This window comes from Danio rerio, chromosome 10 (genome assembly GCF_049306965.1).
Source record: "Danio rerio strain Tuebingen ecotype United States chromosome 10, GRCz12tu, whole genome shotgun sequence".
NCBI lineage: Eukaryota > Metazoa > Chordata > Actinopteri > Cypriniformes > Danionidae > Danio > Danio rerio.
In genome coordinates this window covers 18217367-18245297 of record NC_133185.1, presented here as the reverse complement: position 1 = coordinate 18245297, position 27931 = coordinate 18217367, and the positions used below count along the sequence as shown (strand labels likewise).

The 27931-nt window shown below is 36.3% G+C and overlaps 1 protein-coding gene, 1 long non-coding RNA gene and 3 other non-coding genes across 10 annotated transcripts in view; 1 reads left to right on the top strand and 4 right to left on the bottom strand.

The window, feature by feature from the left end:
- apba1b (amyloid beta (A4) precursor protein-binding, family A, member 1b) overlaps positions 1–27931 on the bottom strand; it is a 219446-nt gene that overhangs the window by 31739 nt on the left and 159776 nt on the right. The window lies entirely within an intron of this gene.
- On the top strand, positions 251–26972 carry si:dkey-3h23.2. 6 transcript variants are annotated; one of them, XR_002459587.3, is made up of 6 exons: positions 251–328; positions 415–471; positions 3276–3480; positions 9631–9730; positions 16004–16114; positions 26422–26972. It is a non-coding gene; the product is annotated as a si:dkey-3h23.2 (long non-coding RNA). The 6 variants fall into 6 exon arrangements; XR_012386191.1 differs by having other exon boundaries at positions 22976–26972; XR_012386192.1 differs by lacking the exon at positions 16004–16114.
- mir24-1 (microRNA 24-1) lies at positions 3330–3409 on the bottom strand. The gene has a single exon (NR_030027.1). It is a non-coding gene; the product is annotated as a microRNA 24-1 (primary transcript).
- On the bottom strand, positions 9429–9517 carry mir27d (microRNA 27d). The gene has a single exon (NR_030034.1). It is a non-coding gene; the product is annotated as a microRNA 27d (primary transcript).
- dre-mir-23b (microRNA 23b) lies at positions 9585–9665 on the bottom strand. Its single transcript, NR_030024.1, has one exon. It is a non-coding gene; the product is annotated as a microRNA 23b (primary transcript).

The following is a 27931-nucleotide window of genomic DNA, read 5'->3' as shown; positions in this document are numbered from 1 at the left end:
GCTGAGGTATTTTCATGCTAGTTGAAGACATTTGTTCACAAAAAATCAAAATCAAATATAGTATGCATAAGTTGTGTTACCTGATTATTGTTTGTTCAGTTGTTCATTCAAAAAGACTTCACAATGTTTTACCGTACCGAAATGAAAATAACTAAAATTAACTGAAATAAAATAGATTTGTACTGTATGGTCAACACTTGGGGGCGCAGTAGTCTTACTAAATAAACGTGACAGAAACAAAATGAAAACTGCTGTGGCCACCGAGCCATTATTTCGCAAACACAAACACGTGGGCAGTGTTCGTAAGTGTATTAAGAATGTTTTAATGGTACGCTGTTTAACTTTTGTCCGTCTATCAGCAATATAAAATGTTGTGTCTTGTTTTGATTGTGCTTTGGTCTTGCATCTCTGTAGATGACTGTGGGTCAGTGTTGACTTTGAACTCTGATGCAAAAGATGCCATCTGTGCAGGTAAGTCTTATTCTGCTGTATTATGGCAAATCATTTAGCATTTAATCTATTAACCATACGAGTATCTTTTTTCATACTATTACTTTTAAGATACTAGTATCTTTTCCATAAAGTTTTTTGTACCCTCAGGTAGTGCTTTAGTTAATTAAATATATTTACTCATTGATGAAATATACTTCTGTTAAGGAGGCCATTCATAAAACAAGTTTAAAAGCAGATGACTAAAAATATATGAAGTATTAATTACAGAATTAAGTTAAAAAAATACTAGTGTCTATTAAAAACTACCAACTAATGAATAAATACTAGTATCTATTAAAAACGTATTAGTATCTACTGATTAATTACCAACATCTAATAAATAACAACTAGTACAGTGCATCCATAAAGTATTCATAGCGCTTCACTTTTTCCACATTTTTTACAGCCTTGTTCCAAAATGGATTAAATTAATTTCCCCCAAATTCTACACACAATACCCCATAATGACAATGTGAATAATGATTTTTTGAAATTGCTGCAAATTTATTACAAATACAAAAACCTAAAAAATCACATGTACATAAGTATTCACAGCCTTTGCCTTGAAGCTCTAAATTAAGCTCAGGTACATTCTGTTTCCACTGATCATTCTTGAGATGTTTTAGCAGCTTAATTGGAGTTGACCTGTGGTAAATTCAGTTGATTGGACATGATTTGAAAAGGCATACACCTGTCTATATAAGGTCCCAGGGTTGACAGTCCATGTCAAAGCACAAACCAAGCATGAAGACAAAGGAACTGTCTGTAGACCTCTGAGAAATGATTGTTTCAAGGCACAAGACTGGTGAAGGTTACAGAAAAAATTCTGCTGCTCTGAAAGTTCCAATGGCCTCCATCATCTGTAAGTGGAAGATGTTTGGAACCATCAGCACTCTTCTTAGAGCTGGCCGGCCATCTAAGCTGAGTGATCAGGGGAGAGGGGCCTTAGTCAGGGAGGTGATCAATAACCCGATGGTCACTCTGGCTGAGCTCAAGCGTTCTTCTGTGGAGAGAGGAGAAACCTTACAGAAGGACAACCATCTGTGCAGCAACCCACCAATCAGGCCTGTATGGTAGAGTGGCCAGACGGAAGCCACTCCTTAGTAAGCTTAGCAGCAGGAACTGGAAGACTAGTCAGGATAGAGCGAAAGATCAATGCAGTAATGTACAGAGACATCCTGAATGAAAACCTGCTTCAGAGTACTCTTGACCTCACTTAGGCGACGGTTCATATTCCAGCAGGACAATGACCAAAAGCACGCCACCAAAATATCAATGGAGTGGCTTCACAACAACTTGGTGAATGTTTTTGAGTGGCCCAGCCAGAGCTCAGACATAAATCCTATTGAACATCTCTGGACAGATCTGAAAATGGCTGTACACTGTTGCTTCCCATGCAACCTGATAGAGCTTGAGAGGTGCTGCAAAGAGGAATGGGCAAAAATTCCCAAAGACAGGTGTGCCAAGCTTGTGGCATCATATTCAAAAAGCTTTGGGGCTGGAATTGCTGCCAAAGGTGCATCAACAAAGTATTGAGCAAAGACTGTGAATACTAATGTACATGTGATTTTTCAGTTTTCTTTTCTTTTTATTTTTTTTTATAAATTTGCAACAATTAAAAAATAATATTTTTTCACATTCTCATTATGGGGTATTGTGTGTAGAATTTTGAGGAAACAAATGAACTGTAACATAAAAAATTTAAACATTTGCTATGAATTCTTTCAGGATGCACTGAATTCTGAATTATATACACATATAATGAATACTTGCAACTTTTAAAAGTATAGTCAATAAAAATGTACACAATGTCAAAACGGGAATGGAATCTCAATGGCAGATGCCCTTAGAATGAATGATAAATAATAAAAAGCAAACAGCTGAACATACAATTATTAGCCCTGTGATGTTTTTTAAATTATTTTTCAAATATTTTCCAAATGGAGAGAATTGAGTTTTTTTCCCAACATATTTTAAACATTATAGTTTTAATAATCATATGTTTCATATAATATATTTCTTATATATTTTTTTTTGTCATGATAACAGTAATAATATTTAATTATATTGCAAAATACTAGTATTCATATAAAAGGTCAATTTAAAGGCTGGTATTTAGTTTAACTGGGCAACTGGACAACATGGGTTTGTTTTGTAGCCAATCAAGAAAAAATATTGTAAGGAGGCTAATAATATTAACTAAAGCCATTTTGTATTAATTATATATTTTTTATTTAAGGTAAGCTAAAACAAATAAGAAAAAATATTTAAAATATCACAGGAGGGCAAATAATTTAGTCTTCAACTGTATTTAGGTAATTTTCAATAAAACCTATCTAAATAGGTTAACTAAAATATAAACAATTATTATAGGTTTACCACAGTGTTTCAGGGCTTAAAAAAACTGAAGATAAATTTACAGTGTCATTAATTTAGTTAATTAGAGCAAAAAAGATGTTTGCATATTTCACTGCTTAACTTTTTTCTTTACTCAAGCGAATGAAGTAAATCCAAAGCATACAAATAAGAGACAGAGTCCTAACAAATAAATTCTTTATTGTCAAATATTTCTGAAGTCATTACAGTGTAATCAAGTCCAGTCACCTGAATTCTGATCCTCTCTGTGAAAAAAAAAATCTTTTTATTAAGGGACTTTGCTTTAATCTGTGTCTGGGAAACCAGCCCTCCTGGTTCATTTAAGGCCGAGGCATTTCAGGACATTCATTTTGAGACAAACACACATCAAGCACAGACTTGTTTCTTAATGTTCGTTGGTTTTCCAGAAGCATTTTCCTTTGGCCTTTGAACGCTCCAGAATGTGTGCTTCTTTGTGGAGGGGCCACACTCCTGTTCCTGCTGAACTGAGCCAGTGATTTACTACAACTGATATCAGCTCAGAAGGCACCGGAGCTCAGGTCCTGATGAGACACACAACTCCAAACAGATTATCAGCTGACATCAGATGACCAGGTGTGTGGAAAGAAAGGGGTAAGTTAGAAACCTTAACTCTTACCTTGGTCATGGGCTTTTCAGTTTAAAGGGGACCTATTATGTAGATTTTACATGATGTAAAAGAATTAACTGATGTCCCTAGAGTGTGTATGTGAAGATTTATTTCAAAATAACCTGCAAATAAATTTGAAACTGCCCCTTTAAGTCTTTGATCTAAATTGTGCCATTTTTGGAGACTGTCGCTTTTAATTCAAATGAGATTTTGCTCCCAGCCCCCTTTTCAAAAGTATATATAATCATAAGAATGTGCTTCTTTCGAAATTAGTTTATAAATAAACTTCACTTAGCCACAATTGCTCTCCATACCTTTTTAATATGTAATCCGTTTGACATTATTCGTAAACATAAGCACTCAGCACATGCTCACTAGAAAAGGGTTTCATATTTATATAAAAAAAAGTCTCGTGTTGAGACTTCAAATTGCCCATTAACACAGAGTGATGAAATCCATGATGAAACAGCCTGGTTTGGTTCAGTCTTGACACCTTGTGGACAAACTAAGCAGTGCAAAGACAGAACAAATGCCAGCTCTTACTTTATGGAGACAGATTAGACTCAATAATAATTCAAGCAAAAGACACGATTGACACGAAATTCACGTGCATAAAACCAAATTCACGTGCGTATAATATTTATTTATATTCACAAAAACAAATTCACGTGCACAAAATAAAAATACATTTTCATAAAATACGTTTCACAAATGCAAAACACCATTTGCAAATGTATAAGAGTGTACAAAAAGTTTTGAATGTTTAAAACTTGCAAGTTCATTTTGAATGAGAATGTGCAAATCCTCTTTCACGTACGATCCCCCCTGGATGTGTGTGTGTGTGTATTTTTGAGACTCTCCTGCCAGAAGCAGGGCAACTCGTACCTTTCAGCCAATCAGATGAGAGCTGTAGTCGATGACAACAACTCTGCGTTCCATTTGCGCAGACTGTTTCTCTCCAGCATGGCGAACAGAGAAAGCATCAGTCGCACTTTTTTTCATTTATTTATTTATTTGACCATAGCCTCACTCTTTTAATTAATTATTTTGCCGAAGCTCCGCTCTTCTTATTTATTGTCTCGCAGCCCCATGAGCAAACTGTAGCCTGCAAGGTCATGATGAGGATTGAGTATCATGCCGGTCACACAACATTAGCAGCGCTGTTGTGGTCCAGTGGTCCGCACGTTGCGTTACCAAGCCCTAGGATCCTTGTTCGATCTTCACCTGGATTAATTAATTTATTTTTTTCATTTTTATGGTTAAGACATATAAAACTGTAAGGTTGTTGAACATTTGATGATCTAAAGCAGCTGTTTTCTTTCAAAAGACGTGATAGTGTCATTAGAAACTGAATTGAAACTGAAAAAAAAGATATTTACTCAGGTGAGGATCTTTTTTTCAGTTTCATTCAGTTTCTAATGACACTATCACGTCTTTTGAAAGAAAACAGCTGCTCTCATCTGATTGGCTGAAAGGTACGAGTTGCCCTGACTCTGCCAGGACAGTCTCAAAGATACACGCACACACATCCAGGGGGAGTCGTACGTGAAAGAGGATTTGCACATTCTCATTCAGGATGAACTCGCAAGTTTTAAACATTCAAAACTTTTTGTACACTCTTATACATTTGCAAATTTTGTTTCGCATTTCTGAAACTTATTTTATCAAAATGTATTTTTACTTTGTGCATTTGAAATTTTTTTGGGAATATGAATAAACATTTTATGCATGTGAATTTGATTTTATGCATGTGAATTTGGCTACGCATGTGTACATGGTGTCTTTTGCGTGAATTTCTTTTTAGACTTGTCTGATTCCATTCTACTTTGCCCAATGACAGACTGCAGTCATTTGGGAAACCTCTGGAAACAATATATTTGCTATGAGATGCACAGAAATTACACACTTCACCTTTAAGTATGATCATCTGCTGTGAATGAGGCACTTTCTCACACAGCTTTCTCGTGGGAGCAGTGTTGTGTTTCAGCACTGGCACATCTCTCTGCTTTTTAAACCATGATTTATCATAAGCCATGTGTGTTTAATTACGACACAGAGCATCCATCATCTCCAATTTAGAAATGTTTGTTATTCATTAAGCAGGGTTGTCTGATACCGTCCTTGTTAACATTTTTGAAATATAGGCTGATTATGTCAGCAGTTTACCCAATCTAACAGTGTTTGAAAAGCAGAAATGCTGCATTCTTATTCATACTCTGAAAACTTATGTTGATCAGAAACCTGTGTAATAGGGGAGAGCAGGGATGTAAGTAATGTGGGACGAAAGTAACAAAGCGATTTTCTCAAAGCCTTGACAACCTTTGTTTTCCAGGCTATAACAGCACATTTAGGCCCAATCCCAATTCTATTTTTGCACCCCTACCCCTTCCTTTTCCCCTTCCCCTTAGCCCTTGCAACCGAGGGTTAAGGGGAAGGGCTTCAAAATGTACCCCTAAGAATGGGGACAGCACTACATCACCTGCACACGTCATCATATGCCCTCAGGATCTCTTGCTTCATATGAGATCAGACGATGACGACTGCTGTAATTATTCCAGTTGTGTTATTTTTTGGTATTTATCTTCAGGAAAGCACTGAAGCCATGTATTATGTCATCAAAAAGATCTAATGTGGCGATAAGACTGTAATGGTACTGTGCTTTTACACAGTGGCCATATTCATTAACGTAAACACACTAAAAAACAACATCAACATTATAGCACACAGTGTAAAAAGCCCATTCCCAGCCACTAGACTTTTCTGACGGGGTATTCCAGTGTCATCGAGTGTCAGAATGTTGTGAGACTGCTGTACAGAATTTATTATTAGGGATTATAGATAGCAAAATTTACCGGTTTTTATTTTAGCGTTTTTTTTAAAATGATGGTAAAACATGAACGCTGTTATGAATATATTAAAACGTGTTTGTTTGTTGTAAAAATTCGTAATAATGACAAAGAGCTAAGAATGACCAAGAGGTGACACTCTAGTGTAATTTGGGAAACAGCCACTAGAGGGTGCGGCGGCTATTTTGGAATGAAAACTCAAATAGAACTACAGCATATCATAGTCTGTAAAATAAACAATTAAAAGTGCTGATGATTGTGATAGTAAGTGTTGTATTGTTGTCTTTCAGGTTATATCTCAGCTTTAATGCGCTTTTTAAATAAATAAATAAAAAACAAAGCAGCTGCTTGCCATCGCGACAGTAATGAGATCCAATGGACGGCCGATCACTTTCACTCCAAAATTGCGAAATCCAGGGCTGTTGCTGGGCGCTGCTGTTGCAATGAAACGTTCTATGGAGTGTTGCCTCTTGGTTATTCTAAGCTCTTTGATAATGACAAAAAAGTACTAATTAGTGGATCTCCTTACTTCCGGGTGCAGCTGGAGCTGGTGTATTCTGGGAAATTTTACCTACCCCTTTGTTTCGAGTGTGGTCCCGAAAAATCTTCGTTTGAAGGGGTGTATACCCCTTGCCCTTAGCCCTACGCCTTCAAGCTAAACAGAATTGGGACACCACTACCCCTTCACGGGCACGCGCTAAACGAGGGGTAAGGGTTAGGGCTAAGGGGTAGAATTGGGATTGGGCCTTAGCATGCCACCCTTGATAGAGCTGCTAAATATCACCTTGGGACCGTGTCCCACGGTTAGCTCCGACTTTCTGTTTTTAAGTGCAAAATGTAAACTATTGTAGTGGTTCTTTTTTCCTTATTACAAGTTAGTTAGGTAGTAGACTATATTAGTACCGTAAATAGATTCTTTTTGCAGCAAAGTTTGGCATTTGACACAAATGCCAAACTTCCTCCTGGAATACTCTTCAGTCTGAACTAAAAATATCAGAGCTCATCTCAATTACATCGTTTCGCTCTATCCTTTTTAACAAACAACAGCAGTCCATTTCAATGTATGCGTTTTTAATATATTGTAATGTGGTATAGCTGAACAACTAAACTGTATTTTTATTTATTCATTCATATTCTTGTCAGCTTAGTCCCTTTTTTTAATCCAGGGTCGCCACAGCGGAATGAACCGCCAACTTATCCAGCAAGTTTTTACGCAGCGGATGCCCTTCCAGGCATCTCCCATCTCTGGGAAACATCCACACACACATTCACACACACACACTCATACACTATTGGACAATTTAGCCTACCCAATTCATCTGTACCACATGTCTTTGGACTGTGGGGGAAACCGGAGCACCTGGAGGAAACCCACGCAAATGCAGGGAGAACATGCAAACTCCACACAGAAACGCCAACTTAGCCGAGGTTCGAACCAGCGAACTTCTTGCTGTGAGGCAACAGCACTACCTACTGCACCACTGCCTCGCCCTCTGTGTGTTTATATTATATAAATGTTTTATTTATTAGGCTGGCTTGTGAAAGCCAGACTACTGAAATCCTTTCTAAACGTATTATTATTTTTACTTATTTATTATTCTTCTTCTGAGACTGAAATTTCAACTCTATCTCCTCCTAAAGCTTTCAAGCTATGATCACCAAACCTAATCCAGACCTCAAAACTGATCTGACTTAGGATGCCATATCTTTTCCGACTGATCCGACTTACCATTTTGCGAAAAACATCTCGAAACTGTCGGAAAAATTCCATAGACTTTACATTGGATCAAACTTTGTGACCTCATAACTTTGCATCAGACTGTCGCAAAAACTTCTAACTGGGCTCATTTAACTCAGACTATCAAACTGCCAATGACTGATTACCTTTAAACTTTTTATGTCCCTTCAATTCATTATTTTAAGAATCTTTTGGTGTGCTTTTTTGAAATTAATTTGTTTTTATGTATCGTCTAAAAAGTGATGTATTTAAATAAAATATGTGTTTAATGTTCTAAATTAAGTGGCGAGGCAGTGGCGCAGTAGGTAGTGCTGTCAGCTCACAGCAAGAAGGTGGCTGGGTTGCTGATTCGAGCCTCGACTCAGTTGGCGTTTCTGTGTGGAGTTTGCATGTTCTCCCTGTGTTTGCATAGGTTTGCTCCGGTTTCCCCCACAGTCCAAAGACATGCGATACAGTTGAATTGGGTAGACTAAATTGTCCGTAGTGTATGAGTGAGTGTGTGTGTGAATGAGTGTGTGGATGTTTCCCAGAGATGGAATGCTGCTGGAAGGGCATCCGCTGTGTAAAAACTTGCAGGATAAGTTGGCGTTTCATTCGGCTGTGGTGAGCCCGGATTAATAAAGGGAGCAAGCCAACAAGAAAAGGAATGAATGAATGTTCTAAATTACGGCTTTTATTACAAGTCATCAATTTAGAATTATACGGTTCTATCTGACATTTTCGTCAACATTGAGTTATTGACATATTCTTATTAAATGATTAACATTATGGCATTTTTTATAAGTTGTTTAAATTTTAACTTTTAAATTTTTTACATTTACATTTTAACTGATCCACCAATCAGATGATTCTTTGAAATTGACTTTTTATTTAAAAAAACATTTTAAAAAACCTTATAATTCCAAAATATATCACAAAATAATTGCATGACATACATGCTTCAATATAAAATATGCCATTAAAGTGTATTCTAATTTACTATAAATTAAATTCAATTAATATAATAAATTTAATTAATTGTCAAAATATTTAGCAGGAAATTTGATCCATATTTCAAAGACAACCCAAGCTCTACTTGGGTCAGAAAGAACACTTAGATAAAAAAAAAATCCATTAAATAAAACCAAACTAAAATATTAAATTAAATTTGGTATACACCTTAGTATACTGCTGGTATAAATATTATATTTTGTTTATATAATCATATATAATTATATTCTTACACTTTATTGTACTTCTTTTTCACAAGGGGTTACATCAGTGGTTTACATGAAAATGCTTATTATCTTGTTTGCAAATAAAAAGCATAGTGTTTTTTAACAGAAAAAAATAACTGCACTTTCTTATTTTCTTTTCGGGTGAAGAACTTAGCCACTGTGAACAAAAACACAAGCCATGCACGTTCACCAATCAGCCAAGCTCTGCACCCGCTCAGAATGAGTTGTTTTGCTGGTGGAGATTTCCCTCATTTCTGTCTGTGTCCTCATGAACTGCTGGTAATGCCGTGGTAGTGTGGTAATCCCTGGCAATGTGATTTTTTTTTACTACAGTCACAAATCAGCATGCCAAGAACCCACACAGCCACAACAAGCTGGAGACCCCCGTCATCCCACCCAAACTCCTGCCTCTGCACGCTTGGCTTCACTTTAGGTATTTCCCTAATTATCCACTACACCCAGATAAGAGTCTTGAAGGAATTTTCTCCCTGTAATGGCTAGAAAGATAAGGGCTTTGAAATTAACAGTTAATCATTGCTTATTGCGTCCAGTGAGATTAATTCATGAGCTTTGTGAGGTACAGATGTGGAGAAAGAGATGTAAATCTTACAAAGTTTATCATTATCTCCATTATTATATCTCTTGGTAAATATACAGTGATGTTCTTTTCACACTCAGTTAACTTTGGGTCGTTCAAAGTCTCATGTAAAAAACATAATGGATTATATTTCTTCACATTCATCACTGCTCATAATTTAACCATTTTTAGCATTTAATTCATGAGTATTCCTAAATTCATAAGTCACACTGTAGTAATGCATTTTACATATTTGGGGTATACAATACAATTATTGGATTAATGCATGTTGATATGTACACTGTGAAAAAAATCTGTAATTTTATGGTTCATTTCCATAAAAAAGTACATTTCTGTAATTTAATGTCAGTTATTTTACAGTAAATTTCTGTAATTTAACAGCTGTTATTTTAGGTTTTTGTTTCGGCACCCCAGCTGCCAGAAATAAACTGTAAAATTACAGATTTCTTTTACAGTGTACAATAAAAGCTTTAGCATTGTGCATTCTCAGTATACATTACGGACTATACTATCAAGTTGATCCTGAATGGATTTTTTTGGTACATAAAATAACAGTCAAGCTGTTAATTTACAGATATTGTTTGTCATTTTTATGCACTTTTGAAAATAAAATAACAGAAAAAATACTGTATAAATAATACTGTAATTTCCCTCTATAAAAACAAAAATGTCAGTATGTCTTTAATGGTAAAGTACTTAAAATGTAAGTCAAACTGTTAATTTAGAGAGATTGTTTGTAATTTTATTTAGTTTTGAATATAATTTGATATTACAAAAAAATACTGTAGAGATATTTTCTGTAAAAAAAAAAAAAAAAAAAAAAAATATATATATATATATATATATATATATATATATTTTTTTTTTTTTTTTTTTTTTTTTTTAATAGTATAGATAAAACTTATAATAAAGGATTTTTTGTTGCTGTAATCTTACTAGGAAGCAATGTAGCCAATCAAACACTCCTGTGTGGAACATCAGAGTCCGTGTTTCATTCAGATTGGCCTGTATTTTTACTAGGATTTACCCTGACATGATTTAAATGATAACAAAGAAATTATGTTTGAAGCTCATGTTGTGTCATTTACATAAACTGAAATCATACAAGTCAGCTATGCCTGGGTATATCAAGATTTTCAGTTTATGGCAAGTCTATTTCTTATATATTCCTGGCATGCAGAAACACAGACAGTCACATATTTCCAGTAAGCCTGCATGGTTTTCAACATGAGGCAAATGATTGTGTGTAGACATGAGATGCTAACGCCACATTTGTCACCACAATAAATAATTTGTCTGCTGCATTTTGGAAAACACAATCATTAATAACAGGCTTTCAAAAATAATTTAGTTAATTATATTATTTTAGTTAATTGTGTTAAATTTACCATGTAAACTACAAAAATGTGATTTTATGAAAATGGTCACTGTTGATTATTGGATTAAACGGTATCATGTGTTCAGCCTACAGTATATGCAAAAGTGAGAACTGGTCTATACAAGTTCTCTCAGCAAGATTTTAATGCACCTTTTCTGATGTAAACTCTTCACTTGTGATTATATATTTAAGGTAGTGCTCATGGTCATTTGCCTAAAAATTTCTAGCATGACTTGAATGCAGTGTACTTGATAGCAAAGCAACAATGGTGGATTACAAAGCTGTGTGTCTGAGTGTGTGTTTTTGCTCTGCAAATTTTTGTGCAGCATTTTGTTGTTTTCACAAGTGAATGGGGATCGTGTTGAAAATGTTTACAAAAACTGCCTTACAAAAACTGAATTCAAACACATTGTCAGGTTAACAACAAGTGTGAAACATTCCTCTGCTACAGTTTAAGGTTTGAACAACAATAACCCCCAGATAAATACAGTGTGAAAAGCCCTACACTTTAATAATGCTTTTTAAAGGAGTCTTGTGTGTTCATAAAACAGTTTTTATTTATTTCATTTCGTTTCATTACTGTTCTAAAATGTATTTACAATTCCATTTAAATTAATCTGTTTTCATTTGAAGGTATTTTTAAATGTAATTTATTCCAGATTCCTTAATTTAATTATTATTATTATTATTATCATCATTGATTTTTGGGGGATTTAATTTTTTTCAATTTTTTTGTTCATTAAATCAGCATTTTCGAATTAATTCTAAATGAAGGTTTTTGTGACATTAAACATGTGACATTTGTGACATTTAGCTTTCTGAATCAGTTACATTTTAAAACATATTACAATAGGAGTAATTATTTAAAATTGTGATCATATTCCATTGTATAGAGCAGAGATGGCCAAACTAGGGTCTGTGGGCTAAAGTTGGCCCATAGTAACCTTTAATTTGGCCATCTGAGAAGAAGAGGGAAAATTTTAGGGAGTGTTGGGGTTAATGCCTTTAATACACATTTGCCCATTGGTTGGGACTTGTGGAGCTGCGCATTGATGGATTTGCTCCTCAGTGTTTGGACTTTCAGCTGTGAAATTTAAACCACACTGAACTGAACTGAACTTCAACTCTGAAAACTGAAGTGACACATTTTCAACTTGAACTTCTATTTTAAGCTGCTTTGACACAATCTACATTGTAAAAGCGCTATAGAAATAAACATGAATTAATTAATAAATTAAATATATTTTTTTATAAAAATATTGTTACTGAATGGATAGACCACAATTCAGAAGTCCTCCTCAGTGAACAAATCAAGGCTAAGGCAGGTGCAATTAGTGTATTCGGTATTAAACTCCGTTTTCTTTATAACAGTTTCATTATAAACTGTCAAAAATAAATAATGTATTAGTTAATACAATTAATGATTAAGTAATTTTTTGTATTTATTTTGAAATGAATGAGGAAATTATCATATTATAATACAGTAAGAGCGACACAATGGGGCAGTAGGTAGTTCTGTCGCCTCACAGCAAGATGGTCGCTGGGTTGCTAGTTCGAACCTCTGCTCAGTTGGCGTTTCTGTGTGGAGTTTGCATGTTCTCCCTACGTTTGCGTGGGTTTTCTCCGGGTGCTCAGGTTTCCCCCACAGTCCAAAGACATGCGGTACAGGTGAATTATGGGCTAAATTGCCTGTAGTGTATGAGTGTCTGTGTGTGTGTGTGAATGTTTCCCAAAGATGGGTTGCGGCTGGAAGGGCATCCGCTGTGTAAAAACGTGCCGGACCCCAGATTAATAAAAGGACTAAGCCGACAAGAAAATGAAGGAATGAATAAACAAATACAGTTGGATATATTTACCTTCGGCCCATGGCCATCAATCAAGTTTGGTTTTTGGCCTTTCACAAGAAAAAGTTTGGGCACCCCTGGTGTAGAGGTTTTCTTGTATGAACAAATATATTTACCAGTGGAGAGAAGAAACTATAAATAATTTACATGGCATTTAAAGGAACTTCAGAGAATACCACAGCATCACCATGGTACATGTCCATAAATTATAGCTGTCTTGTAATTAGTGGTGTACTGTAGCTGTATGTGCATTTTGTATTACAGCCATGAGAGCAGATGAGGTTACACGGTTTATTATAAAAGCCGTTTACACATTTACTTGCCACCCAAGTCGAGCTAACACGATTAAATAATTAGAAGAAATCATTAGTCTTGTGTGAACATTTTAACAGTTTTAAATGCCTTTGAAGGATGTTTTATGAGAACCATTTCACTTCTGACGTCCTCTATTTGGCTTTTCTCTCTGTCTGATGTTTGTCATATCTCTAAATGAAGTCATTTGCTTTACAATATGTGGTGAAGGAAGTGTAAAAAACTGACGCCACATCAAACAGGAATAAATCAAACTGACTGCAAAATAAAGTGCAGCCTGGTGTGATGTGAATCTGCAAGCCTCACAAACTCCAAAGATGGACTGTAATTCTCCAGTCTTAATGCTTCGAGCTCTTCTGAAACGTCCAGCTCATTCCGGCCTTTTGTGGAGTCGTGCACAGTTATTAGACTGCAAAACAAAGAAATATGAATCAGAACTGAATGACTATTTCTGTGTTGATTGTTTTAGAAATTGTCGAAAGCATATTACTCTTTTAGATTTTGTACATTTTTAGCTTTGTCTGTCATGTTTCCCACTTCCCCTTTAGTTCACAGTATAAATATTAAAAACATTGGAGCAATTACATGCAAATGGCAGCCAAAATAGTGAAACCCTTTCTATGTTGTTTGTTTGGGTTTGTATTTACACTCAAAAATGTCTGTTAATGTTTTCAAACAATATATGTGATTCACCAAGTGCCCATTTCACATCAGTCACATCCAAAACACAGAGGTGTCACATCCATAACAAAGTTTTTTCCACAAGTTTTTTGCAAAAAAGTAGTAATAAAAAAAGGATAGCATTGTTTCTTTTCACGGAATATCTACAAAGTACACTATATACTGTTGTTACAATCACCAGAAATCTAGCCTGTGCAAATCGCAGGAAAACACTCACTTTACTACACATCTCTCACTGGTATGAATCACAGATCCCAATATGCACCTCACACACACACACCTGTTCCTGTTCTCTCCCTGATTATAAACAGCTAATACTCATGAGGACTAATGACCTGGACTATTTATACACCTCACTTTGACATACACTTTGCTGAGTCTTGTAAACTGTAAGGGAGCATTTCTAAGTGTTTCCTTGTCCTGCCTTGTGTGTTTTTTTACCTTTGCTTTGTTTTACTGTTTACGTTGTTTTGCTGCCAGTTTCAACCATTTGCCTGTTTTCTGACCACCTACACCAGGGGTGGCCAACCCTGTTCCTGGAGAGCCACCTTCCTGCAGATTTCAGTTGCAACCCATATCAAACACACCTGCCTGTAATTATCACGTGGTGTTCAGGTCCTAATTAATTGGTTCAGGTGTGTTTGATATGGGTAGCAACTGAAATCTGCAGGAAGGTGGCTCTCAAGGAACAAGGTTGGCCACCCCTGACCTACACTGTAAAAAGAAATCCTGGTTGAGTTAAAATTTTAAGCTGAATCAAATTAACCTTATGAGTCCATTAAACTTATATTATGGTAAACTGATTTAAAACAGCTTGTGTAACTTATGAAATTAAGTTAAAACATGATTAATTTAGTTTGATTAATTGCAATGAACTAAAAACATTTGCTGTCATGACTAATTGATCATATAATCTGTTACAGCGTACATGCTCATGTCTGTTTCTGTTTTGACCTTTTCCTGCATGACAAATCTCTTGATAAACTGCATTTGGATCCTCACCTCTGTTGTCAACCTTGCTCATTACAGTAGTGAACTCGCATACTTTTTTGTCACATCCATAAAGCCTGTTCATTTTCCTAATTTAAATATAAACAGAATGGTTCAATATAATGTTAACATATACTTTCTCTAGGAATTTGTTCAGTTTTTACTGTTTTTTCAGTTTTTTAATGCTGAAATTGCTCATTGTTTTAAAAAAAAAATCTATTAATTTTTTTCAATTAAATTATTAGGGATATACATTATATAAAAAGAAAATAAATAAAAATCATATTGTGATAGTAGATTGTTTGATTGTTTGTTTATTTTCACAATTTATGATGATATAGCAGTCAAAATAGGTCAAATGAGAATATAGTGGGAAAAATTCTGGACCTTTGTCAGTGGGAGGGGTAGTTCTTTCGAACCACCTGAACCCCTCCAGGCTACAGACCTGACTTACGTAGAATAATTTTGCTTGCACGGTCCAAATTAAATTAAGAAGTAACAAATATTGTGCCACTAATAAGGTCAGTGAAATCTACTTTAAAATTGTACATAAAATATATCCAACCAACATTTTCTCTCTTTCTAAATCTTGTGTTTTTTGGCTAAAGGATGTTGAGACTGCAATGCATGTTTTTTTTTTTTGATTGCATGTATGTTAAATATTTCTGGTTTGGTGTTGAATGTCTAGTTAATATAGTGAGTGGTCATAGAATTAAGATAAAGAAAAGAGATTTCATATTTTATGTAGATAAAAAGATATAGATAAGAGTCTGTTGCTTATCTTAAATCTTTTGATATTATCTCCTTTCTTTTTGTTATTTTACTTACATGATTTATGCTAAATTGTGAATATCATATTGTGAGATTTTGTTATTTAGGTAGGATTATTGAATTATATTGCAGGCCAAATTCAAGATATTGGTGAGGCCACACAACGACGTAGAAGCAGGTTGCCATATTGACGATACCAACAGGCGTAGGGGTCGAGTCTTACTTACGAGTCTTAATTGTCACGTAAGTTGCTTGGCTAATGTTTACATTTGAAATATTTGTAATATTTGCTAATTAAAAACCACCTTATGGGAATTTTTGTAACTCTAAGGGCTCTATCATACACCCGGCGCAATGTGGCGCAAGGCCACTGCCTTGTATACTTCTTTATCTTGGAAGGCTTTTTCAGGTCATTCAATTTGCTTTTGTATAATGTTATTATTATTAGCAGTATTATTTATTATATCCATATTTATATTTGTTTTATTAAAAAACAAGCTTAGATTTGTCCACTTGTTAGGTTATAGACCATATTGAGCACAGCATATGTTTTTGGATATAACTCAGGTTTTTGAACACACTTTGTTATTATTGTTCATTTATTTGTTTGCTGGAAATTAGAACTGAATTTAGAAATAGTTTTGAAACAAATCTTTGCGCTTAACAAACAAAATTAATTATTTATAGGCTAATTGATGTCTGTGCGTAAAGGTTTCCCTATCCATGAGAGCGAAAGCGAAAGTGAACTTACTTTACGTCATGTAAATAGCAAATGCGCTTATGGCGCGACACAGCTGGTTCTTAAAGGGAATGGGAGATGAGACTCTGATTGGTTTATTCTCTAAAACACACCTAAAACTCATTAAGAAAATAAACTCAACCATTTTAGACCATGCGCCATGGCGCAAATCGGATTTTCCCGTCCTCATATTAGCACATATGGATTCTGACACGCCGTGAATGCGTTTGCGGCCTGCGCTTTCCGTTTTGCGCATGGACCGTCAAAATAGAACCCAAAATCTGTGTCTCATTTTGGAGGCTGTGGATTTTTATAACTCTGAATCTGCATCTCATTTTGGAGGCAGCAACTGACCTCCAGAGTAGGCTGAAACTAAATGTACTACTTAGAGTGGCAAATATAAATTGGTAAAACTTGGGTGCAGTTACCGCCAACCAAGTGGGACATGTTCCTGGATTATATGTTGATCCTGGTTCAGGCCTACGGTTAGGTTTATGCACTTCCAGGGTTCCCACAGGTCCTTAAAAAGTCTTAAAATGTCTTAAATTAAAATTCGGGAAATAAAGGTCTTAAATTGTCTTAAATTTACCGTAAAGTGGCTGTTAGGTATTAAATTTTCAGCCAGTGTGCTTAATGACGATAGGGAAGCACAGTGGTCCACCGTAAAACATCTAATAGTTGATCATTTTAGTATGTTTGAAACAGGAGAGAAATGACAGTCACCATGATTTTTTAGCTTATTACGGTAGGTTAGCTACAGACCATTACGTTGGACTGCACCTGCGTGCTGTCATTACGCGGATGCCGAGGTGAGGTTCAAAATGCAAAGATGGGAAAGTGTACATTTCACGACGTGGCAATGAGGCAACGTGTAAATTCTGCAAAAAGACCTTTTCGTCAGGCATCATGGGGCTCAAAGCCGTCGAGTTGCACATGAAATGAGGAAAGCTGCACCAACGTTGCAGCAGCTAGTCATAGCGGGTCCAGGTTAATCTCTGCATGATCTTTGCCGAACCCGACGGACTTAGTTTCTATCATTTTAGACGGGGTCGGGCTTGGGCTTGCGCAGTAAATGATCAGTCATGTGAAGCATTTCGATTAACGCAGAAAAAGTAATCAAACCGTTTATTATAACATTAAAATCCATCCCTGCAAAGGTGAAACTAATGATGACAGAGAAGATAAAAAAAAAATAAAAATTTGAATTTAGCAGGTTAGCTGCTAGTTCAAAAAGAACAGTCATTCTAGCCGCCAAGGTATTTCGGCGGTCGCTCATACACTGCATATTACGGTAGTGTGCTGAACAGTTATGTAAAGCCAGCTGACAGGGAAAATGAAATGAATGTGTTTGACTGGTGGAAGATGAACAAACAGACCGCAGACCCCACCTCACAGTCAGCTATAACAGTTTAATTTCACCGCCAGACACTCAAAGGGCATGTACTGTGGGTTATCCATACAGTGACGAGCCACAATTCATTTAAATCTAACAAGGAATTTTTTGGGTCTTAAATTATATTTGTTGAGGTCTTAAAAAGCATTCAATTTTACTTTTAAAAGGGTGCAAGAACCCTGACTTCTACATGATTGTTATCCAATTATTATTCCCCTCTGATTTTAGGAATAATGTACAGTAATGGTTGAGCTTAGGGGTAGGGAATAGGTATGCATTACATTTTTGAACAAAAATGATGTTTCAGGATTGCATCATACATGACAAAATCATGACGTGTGTGGAGTTACTCAGACCAAAATAAAGACAGATATTCTGACACACTTTTTTAAAGGAGAAAAACTCTAGTATTGTTTTTAGTGTGTTTGTTTGCCTAGCATGTTTCTGTAATCTGCAAACATATTATTGTGTTTTATGCTTTAGAAGAGTCAAAAACTTACATGCAGCACTTATTCTTTTTAAAATATTTTTGTGTAGATGCATTACTTACTCTAATTAAACTAAAACATTTCATAGAATAGTGTATTAAAAAGCAATTTTCAATGCAGTTTTTATTTAAACATTGTAAATATTGACAAAAAAAATGTTGCTGTTGACCTGATTGTGCTTGCCCCTGCTTGCAACTGTATTTGTAATTATTATTATATCATCTATACTTTATTATAAATCTTTTGGTTTGATCTCCTTTGGTGGACAGCCAACATTTTGTGAAGGTTAGTATCCTCTTTTGCTGATCCTTATTCTCCTTCCAGCTGTGCTCCGCAGCTCTCGAAAGAAATTGAGGTATAGTGTGCTTCATCTGTGCAGTCCGGATAGTCTTTCTGAGGACACGACCTGTGGGCTTTTTGTCTGATAAGGATCTGAAATACTGTAATAATGTCATTATTGTGTCTGGAGCGGACCCTGATTACACAGGCTAATCAAACGCTGCTTCCGTTCCACTCAGTGCAGTGTATTGTGGCTGTGGAGGGGGCATGTGAGTGAAGAAACGGCCTTCTGTCTTTGCTGAAACAGGGGAAATATTACATTATCTGCTTTAATGCACACGGTTGTAGCTGCTCTTCAGCATCATTAGAGATATTATTACTGATATCAAATCACTTCTTGTGCTGAACAAAGCACTTGATTATACACTTTTGAAAAATTAAACATCACTCACTCACTTTCCTCCACAGCGGACTGAACCAAATTAAACATTAGTGTACTGAAATAAGTATTAAGTTACTGATAATTCATGAGAACAAACAAGAGAAAAACAGGCTCATTCTGAAAACATAGCCCTTTATACATTTCTGGTGATCACGAATTATGTAGCCAGAAGTAAGGCTGCATTTCATCTTTAAATAAACACTACGGTGCGGTATGACGATGTTCCTTTTTACGCTTGCCAGCTGAATGCTTACCTCCAATATGGATTGCTTTCCCACTGTTACCAGTTTGTCCAGTAGCTCGCCATGTACATTGGTGAACTTGATACACAGAGTTGACTGCGACGACCGGGTTCGAGTTGAAGAAATCGGGTAAGACAAAACCCAAAAATAAAAAAACAAGAAAATAACAGGGTGAGAATGTGGTAAAATCTAAAACTGTGGAAAAATCAGAGGGCTTTTTTTTTTTTTTGCTGGATTGCTTTTCAAATCACTATCGATTGGGTTTAGGGAATGGGGTGGGTCGGGTAATCGGTCAGTTGGTCAGTCCTTCGGTCAGTTGGTCAGTCCTTCAGTCAGTCAGTCGACAGCGGCCTCTAGTGGATTTACGCAGGAAGTGCAGGTGCGAATGGCATACTCGAGAGAAATTTGAGATCTCAAATGCTTACACAGTGGCCTCAAGTGGAATCACGAAAACAAGAACTTCAAAAAAAAAAAAAAATGCTCCTGAGACATATTTCGTGATCTCCAGGAATGCATATAGCGGTACATATTTTTAGAACGAACCTGGGTTGGAAGAACAGCTTAGACTACATGCAGTAAATTTCAACTCTAGGATGTTTTTCGAGTCATCTATGAATCAAATCTTTATTTTTGTAATGCTGTTTAGCACATTTAGGGTGTGTTTTTTGTGTGCTGTGTATACTGAACAAAACAAATAGGAGACATTTACTCCAGATTCAGTGTTTACACTGTTATTTGGACTGAAACTACACGTACAAAAAAGCTGTTACACTTTTATTATGCTGTGTTGTTGGGTTGAAAGCAGTCATATTTGCGTACAAGATGGTCAAAGCAGACCTAAGAAAAGCTAAAAATTCTTTTGTCACACATGAAAGAATATCCAGATCGTTGTATCTTGTGACATAATGGGCTCTATTTTGACGGTCCATGCGCAGAGCGCAAAACGCAGGGCGCAAACGCTTTCAGGGCGTGTCAGGACGCGTTTTTGCTATCTTAAGGATGGGAAATCTGCCTTGCGCTTCGGCGCATGGTCTAATAAGGTTGAGTTTATTTTCTTAATGAGTTATAGGTGTGTTTTGAGAATAAACCAATTAGAGTCTCATCTCCCATTCCCTTTAAGAGTCAGCTGCGTCGCGCCAAGAGCGCATTCGCTATTTACAGGACGCAAAATAAGTCTAAGAGGAAAAAATGAGCATTTCACAAGCTAACAGTTAACAGTTTTTAACAGAAAACTGTTAAACAGAGCATCTACTTCGTGAGAATGAGAGATAATGGATCACTTTCACTTTCGCTCTTGGATAGGTAACCTTTACGCACAGACATCAATTAGTCTATAAATAAATACTTTTGTTTGTTAAGCGCAAATATTTGTTTCAAAACTATTTCTAAATTCAGTTCTAATTTCCAGCAAACGAATAAATGAATAATAAAAGCAAAGTGTGTTTAAAAACCTGAGTTATATCCTAAAACACATGCTGTGCCCCATATGGTCTAAAACCTGACAGGTGGGCAAATCTAAGCTTGTTTTTAATAAAACAAATATAAATATGGATATAATAAATAATACTGCTAATAATAATAACATTATACAAAAGCAAATTGTTATGAATGAACTGAAAAAGCCTCCCGAGATGAAGACATAAAAGCAGTGATTTTTCATATTTATGTAGGCTAGAAAATAATATGTTTTGTAATATTTTAATCCTTTATATTTATATTCTATATCTATTCTTATTATATCCTATATATATCCTAAATATTTAAATTTTTTCATATGTAAAGATGTTTGCCTATTGCTCTCTTGTGCGTATTAAGCAGTGCGTAAGCGAGGCGCAACTCTGCGGCAGAGTTTAGACCGGGTTGGTTTTGGTCTAATGAAAAATCTATTATAGTTTCTCAAAATAGTGACGCGCCAGCGGTCCGCCTCAGAACGCCTTCCTTTTTTAGACCAGAATGCCTATGGGCACACAAATGAGCGCTAATGCATTTGCTATTTAAACAGCGTAGCGCAACGCCTCAAAACGACTCTTGCACCAAGCTGAAACTAGCAAACAAGTATTGCACCGCACATTGCGCCACATTGCGCCGGGTGTATGATAGGGCCCAATGCCTTGTTTTTAGTCCATTTACATGTGTTTAGTCTATATTGTGGGACTATTTTAGTTGAATCAAATCAAGAGTTCATTTAAAACCTTTTTTCAGTGGTCTAAGTTGGTTCACTTGTTTTGGATGGCAGCTTTCACGCTTTTTTTTTTAAATCAATCACATTAACAAAGTAATCCAGTTCACTTAAAGGAATAGAACACCCAAAAATGTATTTTACGACATGATGTACTTATCCTCAAGAAATCCTCTGTGTATATGGCTTTCCTTCTCTCAGATTAAAATTAGATTTTTTTTCTGGCTTTTCCATGCTGTATAATGATGTTGGTAGTAGTGGCCCTTTTTCTGAAGCTTTCAAAAGCTGATACATCCTTCACTTACATCACCAGGGATTAAACCATGTCTTATAAAGCAATCGATGTGTTTTTGTAACAAAAAAAAAATCTAAATTTTAAATGATAAACTCAAATCTTCTCATCTTCTTGGCACAGGATGTCCTCTGAACAGTACAACAGGACTTGACAGAGTAGCTAAAAAAATTCTAAGAAAATTTATTAAAACACAATGTTTACTACAGAGGACACAAGTCAATGAGCAAGGACTCAGGAGGATATGTTTTGCGCCCTTAAAGCCACAACCCAGTATGGAAAACATCCATACATTCACACTCATATGGCCAATTTAGTTTATTCATTCATTCATTTTCTTGTCGGCTTAGTCCCTTTATTAATCCAGGGTCGCCACAGCGGAATGAACCGCCAACTTATCCAGCAAGTTTTTACGCAGCGGATACCCGTCCAGCCGCAACCCATCTTTGGGAAACATCCACACACACATTCACACACACACTCATACACTATGGACAATTTAGCCTACCCAATTCACCTGTACCACATGTCTTTGGACTGTGGGGGAAACCGGAGCAAAGGCAGGGAGAACATGCAAACTCCACACAGAAACGCCAACTGAGCCGAGGTTCGAACCAGCGACCTTCTTGCTGTGAGGCGACAACACTACCTACTGCTCCACTGCCTCACCAATTTAGTTTATTCAATTGACCTATATCGCATGTCTTTGGACTGGGGGAAACCGGAGCACCCGGAGGAAACTGTCACGAAGACGAGGAGAACATGCAAACTCCACACAGAAATGCCAACTGACCCAGCTGGGACTCAAATCAGCAACCTACTCGCTGAGGCGACAGTGCTAACCACTGAGCCACCAAGTCACCCTAAAGTCAAGGGTTGTATTGTTAAATGTTGTTTAAAGCCCAACAATTAAGTTTGTCCATATTTTACCAAAATTTGGGTTTAAGCAACCCATAATTTTTAAAGCGTTCATGCCTTCAAATGAGGCAAAAACAAGCAGGGGCCCAAAACACCCTTCATGACCTCCACACATGCTCCTTTGTTTTATAGCTGTTTTTCTGCCCCTCGTCGACTCTCACCACCCTCCTGAAGGCTTTTCTGATGGTCTGTCCGAAGAATTAATGACTGCTAATGAACAAGGGGGGCTGAGGCCAAGGCAAAGTGGTAGGAAATGATCTGAGAAATTAGTCCCGTCTCTCGACTCCTCCATTAGCGGCATGAACGTGCACCTTTTGCACACTCCGAACAGAGAAACAACACCAATCCACCCCCATCAAGACCACTCATCATGAACACATAACAGGCCAGACCCCTCACTCAACCCCGGCCTGACCTTATCATGTGAGAGAGCGGAGATTAGAGCTCTTGGCCCCTCTTTCAAAGCCGAAAAACAACATCGCCTCTCTGGCCACGAGCCAGGGGTGCTAGTTTAAATTAGAGAGCATCCTTTCACACTTGACATTTAGTGGGGGACAGTATATCTTCACCTTATTTCCACACCCCCTGAGTCTCATTAACACACACAGACTCTGTTTTGTTTGGATTGGATTACCCATTAGACTGCTTAAATCAGCTTGACTTAAAGGGATAATTCAACCAAAAATAAAAATTTACTCATTATTTACTAATGTTGCTCTAAAAAGAGTTTCTTCTATTAAACACAAAAGAAGATATTTTGAAGAATGTTAGCAAACAAAAAGTAGATGCTTTCTTGACTCATGAGCATTTGAGTGTATGGTTAAACAGTAGTCTAAGGCGCCACCTGCTGTTAAAAACTAGCCTAGAGCACCATCTGCTGTTACAAACTAGTGTGCCACCTGCTTTTAAAAACTAGCCTACAGTGCCAACTGCTGTTAAAAACTAGCCTAGAGTGCCAACTGCTGTTAAAAACTAGCCTACAGTGCCAACTGCTGTTAAAAACTAGTCTAGAGCGCCACCTGCTGTTAAAAGTAGCTTAGAGTGCCACCTGCTGTTACAAACTATCCTGGAGCACCACCTGCTGTTAAAAACTAGCCTTGAGTGCCACATGCTTTAAAAACTCTTAATGTGCATTTTAAAAACTAGCATAGAGCGCCGCCTGCTGTTAAAAACTAGCCTAGAGAACCAATGCTGTTAAAAACTAGCCTAGAGCACCAACTGCTGTTAAAAACTAGCCTAGAGCACCAACTGCTGTTACAAACTATTGTGCCAACTGCTGTTAAAAACTAGTCTAGAGCACCACCTGCTGTTAAAAGTAGCTTAGAGTGCCACCTGCTTTTAAAACTGGCTTAGAGTGTCCATAAAAACTAGCCATAGAGCGCCGTCTGCTCTTAAAAACTAGCCTGCTGCACCACCTGCTGTTAAAAACTAGTCTAGAGCACCAATGCTGTTTAAAACTAGCCCAGTGCACCACCTGCTGTTATAAAACTAGCCTAGAGCACCAACTGCTTTTAAAAAACAGCCTAGAGCACTACCTGTTGTTACAAACTAGCCTAGTGTGCCACCTGCTGTTAAAAACTAGCCTACAGCCGCAACTGTTTTTAAAAACTAGTCTAGAGCGCCACCTGCTGTTAAAAGTAGCTTAGTGCACACTCTGCTGTTAAAAGCTAGCCTAAAGCACAATTTGCTGTTCCAAACTAGCCTAAAGCACCAACTGCTAAAAATTAGTTGAGTGCGCAGCCTGCTGTTAAAACTCTCCTAGAGCACCACCTGCTGTTACAAATAGTCTAGAGCATTTACTGCTGTTAAAAACTAGCCTAGGGTGCCACCTGTTGTTAAAAACTTGCCTAGAGCACCAATTGCTGTTAAAACTAGCCTAGGGTGCCACCTGCTGTAAAAAGAAGCCTAGAGCACCAATTTCTGTTAAATACTAGCCTAGAGCGCCATCTGCTGTTAAAAACTAGCCTAGGGTGATGCTTGTTGTTAAAAACTAGCATAGAGTGCCATCTGCTGTCAAAAACTAGCCTAGTTCACCACCTGCTTTTACAAATAGTCTAGAGCATTTACTGCAGTTAAAAACTAGTCTAGAACGCCAATTGCTGTTAAAAAAAATAGCCTAGAGCGCCACCTGCTGTTAAAAACTAGCCTAGAGCAATAACTGCTGGTAAAAACTAGCCTAGAGCACCAATTGCTGATAAAAACTAGCCTAGAACGCCGCCTGCTGTTAAAAACTAGCCTAGAGCGCCGCCTGCTGTTACAATCTAACCTAGTGTGCCACCTGCTGTTAAAAATAAGGCTAGAGCACCAACTGCTGTTAAAAATTATCCTAGAGCACCAACTGCTGGTAAAAACTAGCCTAGAGCGCCGCCTGCTGTTAAAAACTAGCCTAGAGCACCAACTGCTGGTAAAAACTAGCCTAGAGCACCGATTGCTGTTAAAAACTAGCCTTGAGCACCAACTGCTGGGAAAAACTATCCTAGAGCCCCAACTGCTGGTAAAAACTAGCCTAGAGCGCCAACTGCTGTTAAAAACTATCCTAGAACGTCGTCTGCTTTTAAAAAGTAGTCTAGTGCACCACCTGCTGTTAAAAACTATCCTAGTGATAGGATTTTGTTTAAAACTTCAAACTTGGAATAAAAAAAAATTGAGTTTATAATTGAAATTTTGAGCTTTTAGTGTTGTACTTTTGTGTTTTATTTAAAGCATTATTTTTCTTACAAAATAATATTACCTGTTCTTAAAGGACCACCTCAGTGCACATACATAATATGTATTTATATGTAAAAATATGTATTTCCATAGACATTTTTAAAAATATTTTTAGCAATGTTTGAATCAAAAGTAAGCTAATCTTGTGATTGCCGCAGTTTTGAGAAATTAAATCACTTTTCAAATTGATCATGATTTTAACTGCTGTGTGTGTGGATATTTACATTTTAACTGTACTAAACTGCTACATCATGACAACTGTAATAACAAATGTTTCAATACACGACAGATACATTTCATTAAATTACATTTTGAATATTTTTCATTTAAATTTGCTGTAAAATTTAACCATAGACAATATCGTAGACAATATAAGCAACTATAAAACAACTACATAATCATAAACATGTTCACTAAAAAGCTTAATCAAAAGGAATAATGAAAATGTATTGCTTAGCAGTTGTTTTCAAAGTTTTGGAGATGTTTCTTCTCAATCCCCTTTCGATAAATGAAAATGTACACTTTGTAAACACACTGTAAGAGTATAGAGTTAAAGAGAGCATGCATTTCATAAAGCAGGTCGAATCATTCCAATTCCAAGGTATTCCACTGCAGACTTTCAGCACATTTTGAGATATTATCAAGATCTTATTGCAACTCCTGAGGAGATTATACTCGCTTTTTTCCTCTCAGACGAACAATCTGAGAAGCATTAGACTCAAGAAGTCTCCATGTGCTCTCTATAAATCTACTACACTATCTAACAACTAACCATCTTTCATCCTGCATACAACTGAGTAATAAATTCTTAAAAAGCTTTTGCGTACACCATCAAACAGGAATTCTTACCTTTTTAGTGCCTCTTTCAGCTTCTCCACTGTGAAATCAGAACGGACTGCTCAACAGAGACCAACCAGAGAAGTGAATCGTACAATTCAGAGTGACTCCCCGCTGTTTTGCCTGACTGCCTTCAACATCATCCCTTCATAGCCCTCATTACAGCTTCAGCCCACTCCGGTTTCACAGAAACACTCCACCATCCAGCAGTGTGAGTGTGTGTGTGTGTGTGCTGGAGGAAACTGGCGGTAATCCTGTAAAAAGTTCTTTAACTCTGAGCCTTACTGTAATCAAATGCGGTCGTTAGATGAGGGGCTCATAAAGGAGAACATGAGCTATACTCATCGCTGCTTTTTCCTGCCAGTCCCACCCTTTTGTCTGCTGGATGCCAAAGCATTACTGGGTTTTACTGCTGAAGGTTATAGAGTTACAACCTTAAGCAAGAATCTTTACTGTGCATCTCATCCTGCACCTTTTGTGCAGCAGATTTAGTGGAATACATCATGCTGCTTGACGAGAGGTCTTGCATTTTTAAGTTATGAAATTGACAGTGGATAATAAACATTGGTTTGTTTTGATGATGCATTTTTGTGAATCCAATGGATACTTAAAAATGTATGTTTGCTGCTTGATCAAAGTGCTTATTTAAAATGAGCTGAAACAATAGAATTCTTGAGGTGTTTTGGGGAAAACTTAATCGTTTCATGTTTAATTAGGCTCGTAGCCAGCTTGGTGAAAGGGGTGGTTCTTTTTTTCTCAAAATGTTTTCTATTCAATTATGATATTTCGATACATTTTAAACACTATTTTAGATGGATTAGCTTGTCTGAAATATTTCCTAAATTTAGAACAAAGAAATATAAAAAAAAACTTAAATACTTATTTTTTTTTTTATTTATCACATCATGTATCATTATATATATATATATATATATATATATATATATATATATATATATATATATATATATATACATTTTAAATAAAAAAACAAGCCTTTTGTCATTTATTAGGCAAATTATAAATACAAACTGACTTTCCTCTTTCAGAAATAGTCCATTGGAATAATAATAATAATAATAGAAAATTAAATAATAATAATAAAATAATAAAATAAAAATAATATAAATAATGCAGAGATTCACAATTTTTTAGCCTCTATTTTTTTAAAAAGTACATTTGAAAATTCATGGATAACAACAATTTTATTTAAATTTATTTTAATTTGATGGGATTTTGATGGATTATATTCACAATTTATAATGGCATAGCAGACAAAATCTGGACCTTTGTCAGTGAGGAGTGGGTCTTTCAAACCACCCAAACCTCACCTGGCTACAGGCCTGTCAATTCACTTAAATTTGTAAAAACTAACAAGTTAACTTAATTTCTTCATGTTGACCCAAGACAAATCGATTGTGTTAAATCAAGCATTTTTTTTACGGTGAACTGGAAGACACTAAATAGAGGCATAAACAGTCTAAAATGTTTTGAGCTTGTTCTGGTTTTGAAAACGTCCAGGAATTAGATTTAAGTAAAAAT